Source organism: Hyperolius riggenbachi, chromosome 8, assembly GCF_040937935.1.
Source record: "Hyperolius riggenbachi isolate aHypRig1 chromosome 8, aHypRig1.pri, whole genome shotgun sequence".
Classification (NCBI taxonomy): Eukaryota; Metazoa; Chordata; class Amphibia; order Anura; family Hyperoliidae; genus Hyperolius; species Hyperolius riggenbachi.
In genome coordinates, this window is record NC_090653.1 from 67,082,931 (window position 1) to 67,104,504 (window position 21,574).

General features: G+C 45.6%; 1 protein-coding gene across 3 annotated transcripts in view; it reads left to right on the forward strand.

The window, feature by feature from the left end:
• Positions 1-21,574, forward strand: part of BICRA (BRD4 interacting chromatin remodeling complex associated protein) — a 187,249-nt gene that overhangs the window by 1,905 nt on the left and 163,770 nt on the right. For 2 of the 3 annotated variants that reach the window (XM_068250588.1, XM_068250589.1), the window contains exon 2: positions 3,420-3,535. The gene's annotated coding sequence lies outside the window, so the exon portion shown is untranslated. Of the gene's footprint in view, positions 1-3,419; positions 3,536-7,882; positions 7,935-21,574 lie in introns of all 3 variants that reach the window. The other variant, XM_068250590.1, reaches the window with a different exon arrangement.

The window sequence follows — 21,574 nt, forward strand, 5'->3', positions numbered from 1 at the left end:
GACCTATCTCTCCCAGCACCCACAGTGGCCTTTCTCTCCCCCAAAACAAAGATTGACCTCTCCCTCCCACAGCACCCACAGTAATCTCTCCCTCCCACAGTGACTTCTCTCTCCCCAGCACCTACAGTGACCTCTCTCTCCCTAGCACCCACGGTGACCTCTCCATCCCCCCAACACCCACAATGAACTCTCCCATCCCAGGGTGATAAATGGCATGCAAGCAGCAGACCCTCCAACCGTACAAATCAAATATGGTATTGCTCCAGCATAGTGTGAACCCAGTCTCAGTTTGGACCTCAGCTGCACCTCTGAAATAGTTCTAAATGAAAGGGCTAATTAACTCCCTTAGCACAAAGAGAAACCCCCATAAAGGTTACCTGAACTGAGAGGGCTATGGAGGCAGACATATGTATTTGCTTTTAAACAATGCCAGTTGCTTGGCTGTCCTGCTGATCTCTGGATGTAGTAGTGTCTTAATCACAAGCATGCAGCTAGTCGAGTCAGACTTCAAGTCATAAACACCTGACCTGCAAGCTTGTTCAGCATCTGTGGTAAAAGTATTAGAATCAGAGACCTGCGTATGCGCAGAAGACCCAGGCTGGACCTGACTGAGCCTTTTACTAGGGCTGATTGTGGCTGAACGGGAGACCTCAGGAGGACGGCGAGGGATTCACACGTGTTTATGGGGCGGGTGGAAGCCCCGGGTAAGTATCAAATCTTTAGATAGCGAGATCTCTGGTACATCTTATTGCTTTTAATTAACTATAAATACTTATTTAGACTTATTTTTGTATGATTTATAATTTTTTTAAAGTCTCAAAACTTGCTATGATGGATTGACTATGACAAGTTTATGAACCCCCTGGGGTGCACATACCATGTAGGCTCTAGACTCTCACCTGGTATGCCTAAATTAAGGGAACTCTGTCAGTTGAACATTTAACCTGTGACACTCTGCATCTGGGTCAAGCTCCTGCTGACTGCAGTGATGCCTAGCTATCTAGGGATCTGAAAGGTTAGATTCCTATGCTGTGCTATGAAGAGGAGAAAGCAGGATAGGGCTGTAGACACACCATGGGGTTGATTCACTATAACAAATAGCATGTCTTATCAGAGTTAATATGCCTTATCTGAGTTAACATGCCTTATCAGAGTTAGCGTGCCTTAACAGAGTAGCATAGCGAGCGATACAAACTTATGCCTGTTAATTGGCAATGACGAGAGCTCCACTCGTCCTGCCCTGAGCCCCTGCGGGTCCAATCACTTTAAAGGACATTATCCCCGCACTTTGATTGGCTCAACAGGACATTATCCCCGCACTTTGATTGGCCCAATAGGATGCCTGGAGCGGGGATAATGTTGGACCCGCAGGGGCTCAGGGCAGGACAAGAGGAGCTCTTGTCATTGCCAATTAGCAGGTATAAGTTTGTAGCGCTCGCTATGCTACTCTGATAAGGCATGCTCATTCTAATAAGGCATGCTGTTAATTAATGTGAATCAACCCCTGTGAGCGCTGTCTGAGTGCTTTTCTGACAATCAGCCCTTTCTGAGCATTTTTTACAAAGTGCTCCAATTGACTTGCAGTAAAATTGCCACGATTGTGATTATTTGAAAAATCCCAATTCCTGCAATTTTACCACAATTTTAATGAAAGTCAGTGAGAGCATTTTTTTAAAAAACACTCGTAAAGTTCTGATGGTCAGAAAAGCACTCAGAAAGCGCTCATAGGGATTAATTCATTAGCTTAATGACAGCAGCACGAGGTAAAAATCTTTAGCACTCGCTATGCGGCCCCAGTGTCCCCCGTGCTTTGCTGACCCCCTCCCCCCCAAAGAAAAATACTACCAGGCTAGCGACAATCTGCTTGTCACTAGCCTGCTATTTACCTGAGCATGTCAATCATCTTGTGCTCCATAGCGTGGCTCTCCCCGCCTCTGCTTGCTTCCTCCAATCAGAAGCTGAGCCGTGACCCAGGAAGGGGCACAGAGTCATGTCATTGTACACAGGACATGCCTCTGTGTCTTATTAAGATTTCATATATCCGCCTCTGGTTCTCTTTAAGGTAAAGAATTTGGATACTTACTGTTGCACTCACCGTTCTGGCGTCTGTGTGGGAATACCCTTGGCTTTATTGTCCCATCTTGTTCCTTACGCCGTGATACATGCACTACCTGTTTTGTGCGCAAAGCCGTGCACGCGTAAATTATGCATGCGCACCCGTAATGCCTTACGCATCCTACTGCGCATGTGTAATGCTATCATTTCGGCGCCAAATCCAGGGTTACACCAGTATATAAGCAGCACTACCCTCAACTGCAGTGCTGCTTGTTCTGACAGCTTAGCTAACCCTTGTTGGGTGAACCTCTGAACTGAACTCTTGTTGGATTTCCCGTTGTGACCATTGGCTTGTGACCTCGACTCTCGCTGATTATCCGCCTGCCCCGACCTTCGGCTTGTGACCTTGATTTTGTTGTTATTCCGCCTGCCCTGATCATTAGCTTGTTTCTCGACTATGAATTCTCCACACAGCAGAGCAGCGTCTCTTGGTCTCCTCTGTTACCGGCGGGGCAATCCCAGGGGTCGTGACCTGGCAGCCACCAGGCAGTAGTCCTTTGCTCACTAAGATGGGGGAAGTCTCTAGAGGGTCCAGGGATTTCCAGCTCCTGAGGTAAGTACCCAAATGGTAATGCAGCCACATTGTATATCAATGTGCAGTTGCATTACCTGATGGCAATACACAAAGGATGTGGACGACCGCTGAGGCACCCCTGTGAGGTGCTCAAGGCGCACCAGGTTGCCGCAGCACCCAGTTTGAGAACCCCCGCTGTAGACAAATGTGGTGAATTCATGAGGTATAAGTGACCCTGGTTACAGCGGGATTTAACTGCTGTGCTGGCTGCCTCTCCCACCTCTTACTTCCTCTGATGTTGCTATGGACCCCTCCGTTCTTATGGCTCACTGCTAGGATCCTGCGGGTGATTGCATTGCATGCATACACATCCAATGTGAGGGCACATACAAATAGGAGGAAGAGGTGGCCAGACAAGCATCATTGGCAGTTAAAGAGGCACCATATTGACTTATGGTAGAATGCAGTACGTTATTCTGGATACCCACTTTTACATTCATTTTCCTGGTTTCAACTTTAGAAACACATCCAACATCTATATATTGCTGTATATTGGTATGTAACCCCAAGCTCCCATTCATGCTCAGTGTAGGCTGTTTAGCCCCCAATAATTTTTGGAGACCAGGTATTATTTGTACTGGCTTTGGACCTCTCAGTAAACAAGCATTCTGAATAGCTGCATCTGACCGGACTAAACAAGTCACCACCTGTAATAAATAATTAATAATAATTTATAAAGTAATATTGGAAAAAATAAGCAGTTTTATTCATTGCATTATTTTCACTACAGTTCTTCTGTAAGAGAGGGTTGGAGGACTGAGTTAGAGGATGCACAGCTGTTTCTTCTCCAGCGTCGGTAATCCAGAAGAGGAGGGAGGCGGAGCGTAGGAAAAAAGATTTTTACCAGTAAGTTTTTTATGCTATCACTGCATCCTATGGTACTAGCACTGCATTCTGAAACTGGTCAATTACAATATAATCAGTCCCTCTCAGATCACATCAGATTGTGATCATTTCCTACACCACACTGCATGCTCAGTCTTTTTAGTATAATTTTTATTTTTCAAAATAATGTACGTCAATACAGGCAATATAATGAAGAGCAAGACAAGTAGAAAAAGTATGAAAGCAAACATTCACTGCATGCTCAAGAGATTTCAATAGAAATCTATCAGGCATCAACTGAAGTGCAGGCATTATAAATCAATAGTCACCCCAGGTGCACGGCACTTGGTGTCTGATATCAGTATCAGAAAATACTCAATTATTAGCAGGGAGAATATCATATACTCACCAAAGTACTGTCAGACTAAAAAAGGTCGTACATCAGGCGATCGACCATCCCATTTGATAATTATTATCGAATCAGATGCAAATCAGTGCTGCCAAAAGCATGCCCGATCAATGATGTGACCAAGTTAGGCCCGAAATTAGTCGAATGTATCAATTGGACATGTGGCAAGATGTTGGGCCAACATGCTTGATCGGGTGCTCGGTGGTAACGAATGACAAAGTCCTTGGCCAGTGTCCCTCAGTGTATGTGTAACCTCCCCCCTGCATTAATACTTTACCTCTCTGCCGCCCGCCGATGTGTCTCTTCTGGGTTTGCGTCCCACGTGGTAGCCGGCAACCATTTGGAGTCTAGACACAGCGTCCGTGAGGTAAAGTATTAATGCACGGGGAGGGGGGTACATGTACACTGGGGGGGGGACAGCGGCCGGGGTCGGCTAGATGGCAGATGTGGCATCACAAGGCCGATTCCCAGGAAATTTCATTCTGAAATCTTTAGGGAATCGGTCTGCTGGTGTACGGACAGGCAACAGATCTCTCTCCAATCTGATTCGGTCAGAGAGATATCTGTCTTTTGGTTGATCTGCCCATGCATCGTCTGATGCATGGGCACCTTAAGTGAGGTGATTTGGGCTCAGCCGGCACCACCATAGACCGTATTAGGAATTACGGCTATAGCGACACACAGTGAGTAACTTCGGCGCCATCAGAAGCCAGAGTTGAAGTTACTTTTAAAACACTAATTCGACCGCCAGCATTAGCTGGAAGCAGAATTACATCATTTGCCACCAGTCACGTCAACCTGGAGGTGGAATAGTAATTAATGCCGCCGGGACTTGTGCAGGTGCAGTGTAAACTGTATATCGGCTTTATCCTGCGCCCAAGTCTCCCGGCGGCTATTTCATAGGTATGCACCTTAATACTGTCTTATCGCCACAATTTTTTATATCGCAGGTTCGCCACAGTCCAAATCAATGTACAGTTTTCCTTGAACCCCTTTGTGACAGTAAGCGAAAGGATTCAAGGCAAACGAAAGTGCAGGTATTGTGCTGCTCCATCTAGTGCAATGCTATGCAGCCAGCGATTCCACACCTCTCCTCACCCAACCGCTTCCAATGTATATAAACCCACTTTCAAATGATAAACTGCCCAAAATCGATCTTAAAGAGACACAGAAGCGAAAAAAATTATGATATAATGAATTGGTTGTGTAGTACGGATAATTACTAGAACATTAGTAGAAAAGAAAATATTCTCATATTTTTATCTTCAGTTATATAGTGTTTTTTATACTGTAACATTGCATCATTCTCTAATATTTGCAGTTTACACACTACTCAGCATTCTAAATCATTTGAGGGCTCGTTCACACTAGGAGCGGTTTCGGCCTTTTTTCATGCGCAGGCGATAAAATCGCCCATAAAATGCTTGTGCAATGAATCTCTATAAGAAAGGTTAATTTCAGTGCGGTTCGTGCGTTCAGCAAAGCGGTGCCTGTACCATTTTTGGGGTGTTTTTGCTATAATGGAAGGTATAGGAAGAGTGCTAAACGCTCACAAAACCGCGTTATGCATCGATTGCGTTCATGTTTTTTAGAATAAATACATTGGGCTTGATTCACTAACCGGTGTGAAAAGCCGTTTTTTGTCTCTAGTGCGCGCAGAGCTACTTTGCGCGCAGCCCCGTTTACTGCGCGCGCAGCGCGGGTGTGCCTATATTAGTGCGTGGTGCGACGATACCGTCGCACCCGCTGCCCCTTAATGGCGCATCGGGTGCCCCTGAAGCTCCGTTTCAGGGGCACCTGATGCACCGTTAAGGGGCAGCGGGTGCGATGGTATTATTGCACCGCGCACTAATATAGGCGCACCCGCGCTGCTCGCGCAGTGAGCGGGGCTGTATCCAATGTGTGGGCGCAAACCACCTAACGCCATGGTTTGCCCACACTAAGTCTTAGGGCACACTAACCGGCTTAGCGCCGGTTAGTGAATCAAGCCCATTGTATTTATTATTTTCCGGGTCAAAGACTTCACTTCCTGACTTGCATCAGGGAGTGAATTACAAAACCGCTCTGGAGAAGCACTTAGAAAAGCGCTTTTACTAGAAACGCAGCGCACAGTGGAGCGCTGGGAGGGGGGAAAAAAGCGCTCACAATCGATTTTAGGTGTGAATGAGGCCTTACAGAGTAGGCCAGTGAACTATTGACCTGTCCTCTGGAGAGAAAAAGAAAGTACAGTGACTGATAGTTGAGATAACAAGCTAAAGAAGACAGAGCTCTCTGCGACTTTGAAAGTCATGGAGCTCAATGGCTCTTTTGCATAGATAACAACTGTAACTTCCTGTACTGGAAACAATATTAGACTTATGTCTCTGCTCCTAATGTTTTATTTCTTAGCTGTACTACACATGCAAATCATTATATCTTAATTTTGTTTTCGCTTCAGTGTCTCTTTAAGTGAATCAATTGGATATTTCAGCTGGAAAAATTACATGTATGGCCAGCCTTACAGAGGTATCACTGGTGACTGCAGATATTCCCCATGTATGTAGCAGTCCCTGGGAACCTGCATGGGACCTGACCAGGGCTGTCGTGATTTCATAAACTAAGTCGGAGTTGGAGTCATGATTTCATAAACTAAGGAGTCGGGAGTCAGATGATTTTTGGACAAAATTTACAGGCCTGGTAAGTATTAGACGTCGGAGTTGGAGGCATTCTGGGTACCCGGAGTCGGAGTTGGAGTCTGAGTCGGCAGTTTCGTAAACTGAGGAGTCGGAAGATTTTTGTACCGACTGGACAGCCCTGGACCTGACAGCCAGATATCTGAGTGCAAGGCCTGGTACATGCATAGGGAAATATAAGGAAATGCACTGTGATTGCGGTATTGATTAGCTCCTCATTAGGGACTATTTCACCTAAGATAGCCTGTAAAGTTCATCTATGCTATAAAATGAAGCTGGCAGTCGCCTAACGTAACCTGAGCTGCCGTCATGCGGTGTCTGCATTGTTCCAGTAGCTGCCCAGCACCTTCCTTCTATTTTCTGGTGTCTCAGAGGATGGGGTGACAAAAGCAATGTGATTACCCGCAGAATAAAGTACAGCCTGCCACAAAGTATAATCGACAGTATACTAAACTGATGTCCAGTCCCGACTGGGATTGGCATTTTGTGAAGGATGACCCCATTACTAGGCAATTCATCACTCCAACTCCCCTAATTGTCAGTCGCAGAGCAAAATCAATTTGTGACCAGCTATGGTGACGTCCTTTCAGTGGAGGGAATAGAAAGTGAAATTTAAATACTCATCTGGCTATGTGCGGATTATACATTCTTGAATACTGGTCAGATTTTTCAGAATCCTTAGGAGTCCATACACTTCATAGATTTTCAGGGGACTGATCATTACCTTGATTATTATCTTGCACCCCTAATTATTCGATCAGATTACATTAACATTAATCCAATGAAATTATCGATTGGAATAAGCCATTGTTTTTGTGCTGTTTGATGCTATAAATAGCTGTATACACTGCTCAACATTCCCCGCCATCTCCTTTCACATGGGAGGGTGAGGGCAATGACTTCACTGCCTGTTAGCTTGTCCCGTGCATCGGGTACTTGTTAGCACTCCCCCCCCCCCCCCCCCGGAATCACATGGGGGGAACTGCTGCAAAGGGAATACTATAGCAATTGTCCAAAAAATGTTCATGTAAGGACTTTTGACAGGGTACTTGTACGCATCACCTCCTATCATAAGCTATTACAGTAGTAATATTTATATTGGTATTATTATTATTATTCAAAGGGCAATTTGGGATTCAGGAAACTCCTCTGCCTCGGCAGAGCAACTAATTTGTAAACCCAGGGTGTTAACTCTAGATTTGCTTCCATGAAAGCAGGAAGTAGACACACTGCAGATTTATTGCAAGATTTGTATCAGCTGTAACAAAGAAATGTTTCTCTTTAAAGGGTACTATGCAGTTGCTTACCTTTTAGAGCAGAGAGGAAGTTCTGAGTTCAGGTCAGTTTTGAATACTGTGGAAGAGTTTACAACTACTGTATATCGGTATTTTATTGATGTCTGTGTCTTTCTAAAGGTGGCTATACACTGATCGATTTTTCCTGTTGATTTCCAGCCGATTTGATCATTCAAACAAATCAGAAATCAATACCCCAACATAGCGGCCTGATCGATCATTAGATCAAATTAGTTGATTGCACTGGAAGGAGGATATCGATCGGCAGCAGGTCGGGAGAAGCGAATCAATGGCCCATTGCACTGAACCAAACAGTGGAACGCTATGGTTCCATACATTTTTAATAGTCATGCTGAAAGTTATAAAAAAAAATCTATGTGCATTGTTTGGAAGGTTTCGATCAGGTAGATCCATCTCTGATTATGATCTGAGAGGGATCTATTTTTTGGCCACATCGAGTAGTGTATAGCTAGCTGTACAGTTATATGCAGTAGGTATACACTAGCTATATCTAAAACTAAGAGTAGGTTCACACTTGTTGTAAAAACAGAGTAACCAAGCAGCTCAGGGTGACCCAAACTACTAGGAATGTATAGGGGGATAAAAGGGACCAAAAAGCCCTCCTACTAAAAAAGCAAAGCTTGGTGTAATTGCCTTCTTAAAACAGAAAGGAAATTTGCAATAATTCAGTTATAAATGAACATTTGTGGTTACCCACAATGCACTACTACTAAATATGCTTGCTGGATGCTTGCTTGGCTTAACAAGGGCGAAAAGGGATAATTTGCATATTTAGTAGTAGTGCATTGTGGGTAACCACAAATGTTCATTTATAACTGAATTATTGCAAATTTTCTTCTGTTTTAAGAAGGCAATTACACCAAGCTTTGTTGTAAAAACGTATCCGTGGCTCCGGTTTTTAGCCCGGACCAAAACTGGAGCCACGGATACCAATGTTAAAAATAGCAGCTTCCTTCACTTTAAAAAAAAAAAAAAAAACGGATACGTCTGCGTTCAGGGGAAACGCAGAACGGACGGTCTGGATTTGAAAGTTTTTCACGGAGGGGGGATGGGGGGGAGGGCAAAAGTGAAAAGTAATGGCAAAACGGATCCCCCTCTACACAGGCATCTTTTTAACACAGAAACTGATCCATTTTCTATGTCCCAAGGGAGGGGGCCACCATGCTGGAGGGGGTAGTAGGCAGGAAGGGGGCAGTGGCGGGTCCCCGCTCCCCCTCCAGCCAGTTTCTTTGATAAAATCATTAAAGTATTCAAATGTAAGCCAAGCTGCGAGCAGGGAACTTACCGCCTTGTGTTCCAACGCTCGCTGTCACTTCCTGCAATGCCACCCAATGAACTACAGAGGGCAGCATTGCAGGAAGTGATGGCGATCGGTGGAACACAAGGAAGTAAGTTCCCCGCTCACCACTTGGCTAATTTCAATACTTTAATGATTTTATCAATTAAACTGGCTGTAGGGGGAACGGGGAAGGGGGGAACCAGGTGAGGGAGGGGGAGCGACCCCCCTCCCTGCCGCTGCCCACACTACCCCCCCCCCCTCTTGCATGCTACCCCCTCCAGCATGGCGGCCCCCCCAACCCACGGCCAGGGCCCTGCAAAAAAAAGCCATTTCTCTCAAAACTGAGAGAAAAAAAAGTTGTTTACAAAAACGGATCCGATCTAAACGGATCCGATCTGCAGTGGACAAGTGTGGACCTAGCCCAGGCATGGGCAAACTCGGCCCTCCAGCTGTTACAGAACTACAAGTCCCACAATGCATTTTCCTTTATGTGTCATGACTCTGGCTGTCAGACTCCTGCAATGCATTGTGGGACTTGTAGTTCCTTAACAGCTGGAGGGCCAAGTTTGCCCATGCCTGAGTCCTAGCCTAACCCCTATCTATGCCTAACCCTAGCCACGCCCCACAGACTCCTAACACTAATCCTCCCCAATCTCTACCTAACACTAATGGACGCCGCCATAGGTGCGCCCATGTAAAACGCCGCCAATATTGGCAATAATACCGTAGTAAATTTGGGTACCGTAGTCGTCCGATAAAATAGTGGGTGGCAGAACTACCCACTATAGAAACAGCCGCTATAGTGGGTGCCATGGTGCCCTCTATTTTTATATTTATAGCTATTTTATCTATAATAATATAAAACTATTTTATCGGGCGCCCAAATTTACTTGACCCATCACAGCAATTCCTGTCTCTTCAGAACACAGACCTGAGGTAACACAGAACTGTTGAGAGAGGCACAATAAGGCTTTGTTCATATCTAAAATTACAATCGCTGACGCCAGCGTTTTGCAATTCTGTGAGTGATTTTTTTTTTTTACAGCGCCTCCCGGCGCTTACCTGCGTGCTACGTTTTTTGTAAAAGCGCTTTTTTAAGCGCTTTTGCAGAGCGATTTGTGTTTTCACTTCCTGATGCAAGTCAGGAAGTGAACTCTTTGACCCGTAAAAGAATAAATACAATGTATTTATTCTTAAGAGCGCTGGGGAAATTGCTATACAATGCTTTTTCAAGCGTTTTGTGATTTCCCTACACCTTCCATTGCGGCAAATCACCTCAAAAATGGTACAGGCAGCACTTTGGTGAGCGGATCAGAATTGAACCACTCAGATGTGAACACTCTCATAGGGGATCATTGCACAAGCGCTTTTAGGGTGATTTCGAAAATCGCCGGCGCTTAAAAAAAAGCGAAAACACTCTAGGTGTAAACAAGCCCTTAGGGAGAGTCCAGACTTGTGTCCACAGAAAACATGGGAGTTTACCCACAGCTGATTTTTCGTATCCTTGTACATTTTTGCACATGCGCGTCGTCCTCCGTAGACTGCCGACACCTACTAGCAGTCTATAGGAATTTATGCGTGTTGTAACTTTATGCACAGACTAACCAGCAAGCTCATGGTGACCCAGAACTCATTGGAGTGTGTAAGGGACTACAATGGTCCTAAAAGCCCCCTTACTAAGATGTTACGAAAAACAAAAGTTTGCTTTCCTAAAACAGAAAGAATTTGCGATAATTCAGGTTGGAGTGAGCTTGAGATGTCTCCCAGAGCAACACTGCTGAATATATGCAAATTAACCATTCTACCCTTAGAAGATAAACACACCTCCAGAACCGCTGGAATGCAATGATGTGTCAGCTTGTTAATTTGTACAGAGTCATAATAATCCAACATGCATACAGACTGTTTCGGATTGTTTGATCCTCATCAGTGCATGGCATGAATTAATTTGGCTCTATGGAGTAGGGCTTGTAAATCCGAGAGGCACAGACTAACCAGCAAGCTCATGGTGACCCAGAACTCATTGGAGTGCGTAAGGGACTACAATGGTCCTAAAAGCCCCCTTAATAAGATGTTACGAAAAACAAAAGTTTGCTTACAATAGTTAATTTGCATATATTCAGCAGTGATGCACTGGGAGACATCTCAAGCTCACTCCAACCTGAATTATCGCAAATTCTTTCTGTTTTAGGAAAGCAAACTTTTGTTTTTCGTAACTTTATGCATTGGTGAATTTGTTTTCTTTATATGTGTGCATCATGGCCGGTAAATGAACAAACGCGCGCATCGCCATTGAAAAGCATTGGGGAAATGTGGCCAGGTCGTAAGTAATATCACACAAATATTGATCATATGCCACATCTAAAAAGTGTATACCTAGCTTTAAAGAAGGATTCTAAGATCTATGGACTGAATGGGGCAGGGCAGGTTTATATAAGTGCATTACATTTTCTAATCCTTTCGACTCTTTGCAAGAACTTATACAAAATATTATGGCAAGCAAAGAGTTAAAAACCTTGAGGCTGTGATGTTAGCCATTAAGTGTGTCAGTTTAGCAGTGCCGCCTCTGTTCTGTCAGTAGAAGTGATTTGTGTTGCTACAGATCTGGCCGATCAGAGAACCTGTTCTGAGGAAGGTGCCATTGTCTGACTCACAAACTGCTCACCACATCCAAGGCCGTCGCCGCGCTTCACTGCCCAGGGAGTGGACCAGCATGCAGCTTGTCAGATAAGGGCAACTTTCCTTACACAGATTCACTTTAAAAAAGCCTCCACATTTATCTTAAAGCGGATCCGAGATGAAAAACTAACTATAACAAGTAACTTGTCTATATACCTTATCTAAAGTTTACATAGCAAATCTAGCTGCCAACAGCTTCAATAGAATAGGATTATTTCTTCCTGTGATACAATGACAGCAGCCATGTAGTTTGTAAACATTACAAACAGGCAAGCTTATCTGAATCTTCTGTGAAAAAAAAACCTAATCCCCCCTCCTCCTCCCCTCTGCCTCTGAAATCTCGGGCTAGTAACCTCCTCCTCCTCCTGCCCAGACTGAGCTCCCATGAGCCCTTGCTACTGCCAAGGCTCTCTGAAAAGCTGTGGGCGAGGCTTATTTAGTTTATAGGAAATTAGAGTATTAAAACAGAAAAGTATTTGGCTTGAGGAATGCCCTATAAACAATAGGAAAGGAACACAATTATGCAATGAGTAAAAGTTTATCTCGGATCCACTTTAAGTAAATATTATAGCAATAGGTTAAACCCCATAGAGACTTTATGCTGGGAATACATGGGTCGTTTTTTTTCTGTTCGATTCTCCAATGTTCCGCTCGTTTTTCTTATCTTTTTCCATTCACCTCTATCAGGAATCGAGCGGCAAAACGATCGAAAGATCGGACATGTCGGAAATGATCTAATTAACCATCTATCTGCCGCAAAAACGACCCGTGTATTCCCAGCATTACAGTGTTCTCCCCAGGCTCTTTTAGTGAGAACCCGGCTCTCATCAGCTCACCTCCTTCTCTGCTGTTATCAGAGTTGCTCACAGAAGTACCAGACCTGCATTCTCTCATCTCGCCCCACCTGGCTACTTTTTCATGCCACCCAGCTGGAAAAAAATTCTGGGGAGAACACTGCATTAGATGACCAAAACAATCAGTCTCATGGATTCAGATGACAGTGGGCCAGCAGTTCTGTTAAAGTAGGCATACATCTAGCGATGAAAGGCAGATTGACCACGAGACAGATCTCTCTCTGATCGAATCTGATTAGAGAGAGATCTGTCGGCTGCCCATACAGCCCAGGCCCATTCTCAATCAATTTCATGCTCCTGAAACCCCCCTCTCCCCCAACGCTGTCCCCCTTAATGCTTAATGTGCCCCCCCCCCCCCCCCCCCCGTGCACTCTAAACATTACCTGTTCGCGACAGCCACTACATCCTGTACACTGCGGACAATGTGGACTTGATTGACAACGGCGCTTGCGCAGTAGAGGAGGTTGGCCTCTGCACCGGTGGGGACCCCGGGCCGGCAACTGCGAGCGGAGATGCTACAAGGAACATGTTAGCTTCAAGGGGCTGGAGGAAGCTCCGGGTAAGTATATCATGGGGCAACATTATTTGGCTGACAATTCCTTTAGGTTATGAGGAGACCTGTCGGGCCCTGAGGCAGTTGCGCAGGTTGCACCAGTGGTAATGCCGGCCCTTAACTTTAAGTAGCACATTGCACACATTAACCCCACCAACTGCCATGCTATTTTAAAATAGGTGAGGTTGAGGGTCCTTTTACACTTAGGCCCCTTTTACTCTTGCATTGTAAGTGTGTGTTGCAGTACCCTGTTTTACTGCAGGGTAACGCATTGGCAATGCAAGTGTATGGGGCCTTTTACAATTACCGTGACGTGTCAACCTGGAAGCTTCTGAATCACCGCCGAGATGGCGCAAAGTCTGCAGTGCGTTACAACTTCCACGGCAACGCAGCCCATGCACATTTCTGTTGTTTGAGATCTTTTAAATGCAATCAATTGTTTGAAAATTCAAAATTACCAAAGATTATTCAATGCTTTTTAAAATTCAGAATTTTTCACCATGGCCAATAGATAATTATTAAAGAATAATTATTCTATTCTATTATTAATAATATCCTATTATTCTTATCTATACAACCAATTGTTTTTACACAAAAAGTGGGAAAAATCTAACGTTTTGGTTCATACAGCGCCACGGAATATGTTGGCGCTTTATAAATCAATAATAATAATAATCGTGTACAGCCACTTTACAGCCTCGTACACATGCTGTAGTAAACTGGCCAAGATAGCCATTTGGGGTTGTCTCAGCCAAGAATCTACTGTGTGTACAGGTGTCCCCAGAGGTCGCTTAAAGATCCGGCATGTACCCCTCCTTATCCTGCATGCTAAAAGATGATCCCTTATGCGCTTTTCCTTCTCCCCTCCTTACATCAAACGTACACATTACTTGTCTGTTGAGCCCATGGTATGAGCCCATGGCCAGAACTATCGTCAGAGGCATAGCTAGGGTTTTCAGTGCCCGAGGACAAAGACTGGTTTAGTGCCCCCTTCCTCGTGGTAGGCCAGCGATGCTTGTAATGCCGTCCTTTGGCCGCCTGTGCCATCCAGATGGTCTAGTCAAGACGTTTGACCCAGAACTAATGGCTGCCGCATGCACAGTAGTTTTCCTTTACATGGGTAGACAGCGCTTTTCACACTCCCAGCAGCTCTCCCTGCCAGCCACACATTTTCCTCAGCTCAATTTCTCCGGTGGGGGGCGGGCTTCTTTCAGACAGGGAGCAGGGCTTCTCCCAGTCCCAGCCAGGCATGCTCTCCTCCATTGCTGTATCTCTGGTGGGGCAGGGTGGAAGAGGCCAAAATGATAATTGTTAATTCTATTCATCATGGTAGAGAGGCTGCCAGCGGCAGCAGGCAGCCGCTGAGCGCGCCTAAATCACTGTGCCCGGGGACATATGTACCCTCTTGCCCTCCTTTAGCTACGCCCCTGACTATCGTCTGCATGCAGAATTCTGGTCCCTACGGATGACAGTTGTAGAAGATTCCAGGAATCTTTTCACTTCCACCTATGCGATCATTTCACTTATAATCAATATTAGACAATGTGATGATCAATGCTTGATCAGAAGTTGGGGTGGAGGGTGTCATATGACATATGCATATCATTGATCTGCTTTAGGAAGTACAAACCCAATAAGACAGAAAAACAAATATTTCAGCAGAAATAGTATCAAAATTCAATGTGTCAATGGGGTAAACTTGTCGCTTTTAACCAATTTTAAAGGGGGTCTGTGGCATGTTAAAAAAAACTGACACTTACCTGGGGCTTCTATCATCCCCCTGCAGCTGTCATGTCCTGCGCTGTCCTCCTCCCGGTCTAATTATTTATCTAACGCGGGTACGTGGCCGTGTGCATGCTCACTCACATCTCCGGGAGCTTACTGCGCAGGTGCAGTACAAGAAAACCTCGTACTGCGCAGTAAGCTCCCGGAGGCGGGAGCGCGCACTATTCGTCTTGTTAGACGAATAATTGATTAGTGCCGGCGGGGGGAATGGAGAATCGTAGAAGGGCGGCGTGGGACATGACAGCTACGGGGGGCCGAGAGAAGCCCCAGGTGTCAGTTTGTTGCCACAGAACCCCTTTAAAGTGAACCTGACATGAAGTCGGTACAAGCATTTATACTTACCTGGGGCTTCCTCCTAACTGCCTGAGGGCTTCCTCACTGTCCTCCTGGGCTGCTCCCCAACTGGCCCAGTCACACTGCACTGCTGTGTGCACCCCCAATCTTGTTCTGCACATGTGCAGTTTGTTAAGACTGCAACTGCACATACGCAGAACACTCTTAGCTAAGGGAATGCAACCAAGGATGTGCACGAAGCTGGCTGCGGAAAAACCGAGAAATAGCCGAGCCTGATCAGGTCCATTCTGCTGCGCCAGCGTCTCGCCATTGCGCAGTAGATCGGTCCCGATCAGGCTCGGCTATTTCTGCCCGAGCCCGGGGGTGAAAATGGTACTGGGCCTGTGCTGGATCTCAAAGGTAAATATTGTTGCGTGCTGTAGGCGCCATTGCGTCTGCACGCAGATTTTTGGGGTGAGCTACACAGGAGGATGTAGGAAGCTTCATTGGGATCCAGAGGCCCCTCCCCCCCCCCCACCTTCGAGGTACATACCCCATAGGGTCACTTTTTTCATTATAGATTCTCTTTAAAGAACACCTGAGTTGACAGGGATATGGAGGCTGCCATATGTATTTCCTTTTAAACAAATATATCCTGCTGATGTCCTGGCCTCAGTAATGTCTGACTCACACACCTGAAAAAAGCATTAGGGGATTCCAGCCAGACTTTATTCAGAAACATCTGATCTGCATGCTTGTTCAGGGTCTGTGGTTAAAGGAATTGGAGGCAGCGAATCAGCAGGATAGCCAGGGAATCTGCATTGTTTAAAAGGAAGTAAATATGGCAGCCTCCATGTCCCTCTCACTTCAGATGTGCTTTAAATCAGTGCCAATGCATCTTCTGGATGTAAAAAAATCAATCACTTTGATGAAATATGCCAGTAATGTTTTCACTGCCATTTATCTGATCAGTTCATTATAACATTTATTCAGAAATAACACCACGTTTCTGGCGATCCTGTGTGCAGGGCTGGTCCAAGGCAGAGGCGAGAGAGGCTCCAGCCTCAGGGCGCAGTGTAGGAGGGGGCGCACAACTCACTCAGCTATCATTCCCCTATTGTGTTTGAATCAGAGAGAAATAAGAAAAAAGAATACATTGCAGTGACTGCAAGCCAGATAACTAGAGATTAAGGTGATAGGGAGGGTTGGGGGCCCTGGGGTGCCTCAGTGGCGTAGCTAAGGAGCTATGGGCCCCGATGCAAGTTTGACACGGGGCCTCCCAAGCAGTCTATGCATAACAAATGACATGGCGCACCAAAATCTGCCAAGGATTTCCACAGTGTCAGAGGTGCAAGTACGGGATGGGGAACAGCTTGTTAATGATTACTGCTATTTAAAGCATCTATAGAAGTGATCATTACCAGCACAAGGCCAATAGAGAGATAATATTTTGCTTGAGGAGGGGGGGGGCTTCTGACTCAAGGGCCCTGATGCAGTCTGCAGTCGCTACCTCTGCAACCCCTATTGCTATGCCACTGCCACTTTACTCTAATAGCAATCAGTTGTGACGGCTGGGAAGGGGGTGAGCACTTTGGTGTCTCAGCCTTGTGTGCTGGAGGACCTTGTGTCTGCTCTGCCTGTGTGACAGTCTGTAGAACAATTGGAAATACATTTTCACAGTGATCAGCAAGAAGCACATTTTCAGAATGGAGAGAAGAATGTACACTAGGCATGCAGTAAACAATGATGTCACTGCTGTGTTCAGAAAGCCTGCACTTCCAGGTTGTCACAGGCACAGTGACCTAGCACAGAGAGAAGCTGCCAATTTATATATCTCCTTATCACATCCAAGCTGCGCCCATCCCATCCCTGTCACCGAGAGGATGCTGTGCCATTCAAATCCAGCCAATGGCTACTTACAAACAAATCCTCTGCACCTCCTCCTTGATTAATTATTACACACGGTGGTCAATCACTTTTAACACGCCCAATGGGCCTGCAGGGTGGCCAGAGAGAGCCCTCCCACTTCTCCCAAGCCTAGTCCAATCAGAGGGAGTTGTTGCCTCTCTGGCAGAACCAGTTTATAATGGTTCTAGGTAGGACCCTGGCTGTAGGCGTCTTCTTCATTGCCTGCACAGCTACAAATAGGTCCTTCTGTTCGTTGTATGTGTTCAAGAAGGTTGAGGAGAATTGAATCTTCCTCATATCCTGTGAAGTTGCACAAACAGTGTTCCCACTCACTTTTAGTCTGTTTACATTGGGCTGTCAAGCAGCATAAGACAACATGTTTATTGTATATCATAAACAGGGAAAATAGCAGTAGTATATGATCATATTCTGCAGTGATCTGCTGTTGTTGTTTTTTTGCTTTGTTTTGTTACTTCTTCTCAATGCTCCCTGCAATGTGTACTCTGGCAGAACAGCCTGTGGGAGATAATAGGTAAATAAACAGACACAGAGTTGCAGAATAAAATTGCTGTTTAATTATAATAGGAGAGTAGTATCTTGGTTCTTATAGTGGATATGCAATATACGTTACAGGTTTAATAGAATATTGTTTTTTGTTTTATTTAATTGCAACAATCCTACCTAATAAAACCTCAGTGTCCCTGCGTCACCTGTCCCTGTGTCCATGCTTTTTGCCAGTGCACATGTGCGGGACATGGAAGTTACAAACAGGAGGACAAAGGAAGGGGGGAGGCGGCCGTTGGCGCGCGCGTGGCGGGGAAGGTGAAATCTATGTCCTGTCAGAGCCACGCAGCCACCTGCAGGACATAGATTTCAACCAATGCGGTCTGGAAGCGGTTAAAATCACTGGCTACTGTAAACAAAAACATGCATTACAATGCAAACACACCAAAGCTCTTGAGGGGAATCACCTGCATTTCCCACAGGTACAAGAGTGATTGCTCCCATAAGCTAAGTTCATACAGTGTGCGTTGCATTGCGCATGTAAGGGTTAGCTCTCTCCTTGCAGCGCTGGGTCCCTGATGATAATTACAGCCAGGGCACTATCTGCACTGAGTTTGTATGTTCTCCCCGTGTCTGCGTGGGTTTCCTCTGGGCACACCAGTTTCCTCTCAAATTCCAAAAACAGACAGATAAGTTAATTAGCTTCCCCCTAAATTGGACATAGACTACGATAAATACACTACACGATACATACATAGACATATGACTATCGTAGGGACTAGATTGTGAGCCCCTCCGAGGTACAGTTAAGTGACAAGACAATATACTCTGTACAGCGCTGCAGAAGATGTCAGCGCTATAGAAATACTAAATCATAACAACTCACATTCTGCTTGTCATAACATTTCTCATAGCATATGGCATAGAATATAACATTGCTTCGTATCAAGTACATTATTGCACCTGCCATCCATAAACACACTGTAATAAAGTGTGTTGGAATGGCTGAGACCTTTGGGCAAGACTCACTACGCCAAAGCCGGGCTGAATTTGGAGCATTTCCCCACATGCTAGTGGCTCGCTCTTCAGATCACACTGCGGTGCAAATCTGGACGGCATTTTGCAGCATGCAGCCGACTCTCTGTAGTCGTGCATGGCTCGGCTTAGCGATTCAGGCTGCGGCTTAGAATTAGAAACGGCCGAGGTTCCTTGTGAAAATGAGCCCTAACACTGCAGGGTGTCCTATTCAGTGGCTGCAGCTTTAAGGCTCCCTGCACACTGCAAATCCGATTGGCGATTCCGATCTGCAATTCTGATTTTCCCTGGATGCTATCAAAAGAAAAACACAGAAAAAATGCAGCATGTAGAACCGATTAAAAATCGAAAATCAGAATGGCATGTGAAAATCGATTAAAAATCAAAATTCGCATGTAGTGTGCAAGAGGCCTGAGTCCGACAGGATAAATGCACTATACAAATGTTAGCGTTATTGTTATAGATTATGTAATCTGATACGGTACAGAGATATAAATATGGCCATACTATTGTATGGGCAGTGCATTCACATGCAGCAGTGCTCAGCAACAGGATTGGCTTCAAAATAGCCACACTTAAAGAGACTCTAAAACCTCGCTAAAACCCCTTTTTCACTTAACTAACTTCATTAGCCCTAATGCCCTACCTAAAACGCCGCATCCCGTGGCTGAAATCGCTATAAAAGCCCCCAAATCCCAGGGCAAAAATCCACGACTTTCTTGGTCGTGGATTTTGCTGCCAAGGGGGGCAGAGCTTCGGGCCATAGCTCTGCATTTTTGTCAATCAGCACTAATCGCCGCCTCTCCCCCGCCCCTCTCAGTGAAAGAAGACTGAGAGGGGCGGGGAAAGGCGGCGATCAGCGCCGATTGACGGGAGTCGAAGCAGAGCTACTGCTCAAAGCTCTGCCTCTACAAGAAGCCCTACCCAAATCTCCCCCCAGGGATTTCGGGGGGGGGGGGGGGGGCTGGGTAAGTTTATTGCGATTTCAGCCATGACGATGCAGCATTTTAGGTAGAGCATTAGGGCTAATGATGTTAGTTAAGTAAAAACTTGGGCTGGGTAAGTTTATTGCGATTTCAGCCATGACGATGCAGCATTTTAGGTAGAGCATTAGGGCTAATGATGTTAGTTAAGTAAAAACGGGATTTTAGCGTGACTTCAGACTCTCTTTAAAATGGGAAATTAAGGATTTTCTCTTTTTTTTTACTGTAGAAAAATCACTAAAATCAAAATGTTGACAGTACAATACATGTGTTATGTAAGTAGAGCAAGTATTTATCTACTTATATATGTGTTGTTGTTTTTTTTTTAGATAGTATGGATGACAGCTCCTCTTTAAACGAGGAAATGTGGGGTAACTACTCTACGAAAACCCTCTTCCTTAATCCTATTCCCAGGGCTGGCTCTCACATGAAGCAAGGTGAAACATTTGCATCCGGCATAGAGATTACTGGGGCAGCATGTTTGTACGGTTTACACTTACAGCATGCAGTCAGAGTAGGAGGAGAAGTCAGGCCTGGAACCCACTGAAAACCGCAAACGCAACCGCTAGCGTTTTGTCTGAGCGGTTTGCAAGCGGATTCATGCGCGTTTTTGGTCGTGTTTTGCAACATTGTATTTTTTTCCCCAGCGGGTGCCTAGCGTTTTGCGTTTTGCGTTTTTATCCTGATTGGTCCTGTGAATTATTTTTCATTTTGTTACAGTGTGCTGAACCGCAAAACGCTAGCAAAACCGCTCAGTTTAGGTTTTGCTGAGCGTTTCCGCTAGCGGTTCAATACTTTACATTGAAGCGCTAACGCTCCCAAAATGCTGCCTGTCCTGCGTTTGCGTTTCTGAGAAACGCAAACGCTCCTGTGGAAGTTGCCCCATCCATTAACATTAGCCCAGCGTTTTGGCAAACTGCTAGCGTATCGCAGTGCTGCCAAAACGCTGCCAAAAGCGCTCCTGTGGGTTCCAGCCCTGAGAGGAGAGCAAGGTGTAGAGGTCATCATTGGGGAAATGCAGCTTGTTGTGCTGTGGGAGGAGTCTGACAATTAAATGAGTGAGGAGGGGGGAGGCACGAGAGCAGCAGTGTCTCATTTGACTTGCACAGCAGAAGGGAGGAGGTGGCACTGCTGTCCTGACTGGTACTGGGGGGGGGGGGGGGGGGGGGGCATCCTCACAAGTTTGCCTCAGGCAGCAAAAAGACTAGAACTGGCCCTGCCTATTACTTATCTTCTATCCCTAACAAATAAAACTAGCTTCCTCATTCACTATCCCCTAAATGTAACCCTCCTTTGTACACCTCATAATAACAGATTCCTGTCTTATCCATTTCCACTTTACTGCTTGGCATTCAGTCCATGCACTTCATCTGAAATATTCTAAGCTGAACTCCTGACCACTACCTGGATGTCGAGACCGAAATACTCACAGATGGAATGCTGTATCCCTGAAGACAGATATGAGCCAAGTGCCAGCCCCCAGATTTGACCAGAAAATACATGCAATCATGTTGGCAGATTTGACTAGAAAATACGTGCAATCGTGGCAGATTTGACCAGAAAATACATGCAATCATGTGGCAGACCTGACCAGCAAATACACCTGCTAATATAAATAAAAAAAAAAAAAACATTTACTCACCTGCAGCAGACCTCCTGTCCCGGCCTCCGTCCGGCGCGCAGCTCCCACGATCCTCTGCAGCCAGCAACTGAAACTCCCGCGCTGAGAGCAGGGCTACAGGAAAATGGTGCCCAAAGCCCTGCACTGCAGAGTCAAAGTCTCCAGAGCAGGGCTTCGGACGCCATTTTA